This window comes from Mus musculus, chromosome 8, assembly GCF_000001635.26.
Source record: "Mus musculus strain C57BL/6J chromosome 8, GRCm38.p6 C57BL/6J".
NCBI classification, from domain to species: Eukaryota; Metazoa; Chordata; class Mammalia; order Rodentia; family Muridae; genus Mus; species Mus musculus.
In genome coordinates this window covers 123601570-123602543 of record NC_000074.6, presented here as the reverse complement: position 1 = coordinate 123602543, position 974 = coordinate 123601570, and the positions used below count along the sequence as shown (strand labels likewise).

At 66.5% G+C, this 974-nt stretch overlaps 1 pseudogene; it reads left to right on the top strand.

The window, feature by feature from the left end:
- Rn5s-ps1 (5S RNA, pseudogene 1) lies at positions 864-974 on the top strand (annotated as a pseudogene).

Below are 974 nucleotides of genomic sequence, written 5' to 3'. Positions count from 1 at the left end.
GGGTGCGCAAGCTGCAGTGCCCTGACATGTGTCTGTTTCCGTGGGTGCGTGGGTGGGTAGGGGGCGAGTTTGTGTGCCTGTCCGGGTGTGGTGTGTGCTTGCGCTCTGGAGGGAGGGCAAGGGCAGTGCAGTGCGTGCCTCTTGGGCTAGCCTGTGCCGATGGGTGTGGCTGTGCGTGTCCCAGGTGGGCTGGGATGCCATCCATCCATCCATCCATCCATCCACCCATCCATTCATGTATCCATGTATCCATGTATCCATCCACAGTGGGTTGACTTCCCTTGCGTGCCTGGGCACAGGCACGGTGGGTGGGTAGGTGGGTGGGTGGACCAGTCGGCGAGGTGGGGCGGAACGTCCGAGGTCCAGGGTGGGTCAGGATTCCAGAAGCTGGGAGGGACCTCGGGTGGGTGGAAGGGGAAGTCACGGGTGGGTGAGGGCGCTGTTGCAGGAAGCCCGTGGAACCGTCCAGGAGGGGAGGGAGGGGAGAAGAAGCGAGGAGGGGAGATGTGTGTGCGGCCAAGGCTGGCACTCACTGGCTGGGCCCGTGGTGCGTCCAGGGCAGGCAGAGGAGGGCTGGTGGGGGCTCTGGGGGAGGTTGTAGGCAGCGTGAGGCAGGCAGCGCGAAGAAGCGAGGAGGCACGGTGGGCTGGGGCGTGTCGTGTGGGTGGGGCTCGGGCCGGGCTGAGGGGCGGGCGTGTCGCTGTGTGGTGTGTGTCTGTCGGCTGGGGGCTGGGCTCTGGTCTCGGGGCTCGTGTGAGCTCGTCGTCGTCGTCGGGCATCGGGCGTCGGGCGTCGGGCGGGCGAGTGAGCGAGCGAGCGAGAGCGCAGCAGGCTCTTGGGGCTTGTCGGCGCCGCCCGCCCTCGTCTACGGCCATACCACCCTGAACGCGTCTGATCTCGGAAGCTAAGCAGGGTCGGGCCTGGTTAGTACTTGGATGGGAGACCGCCTGGGAATACCGGGTGCTGTAGGCTTT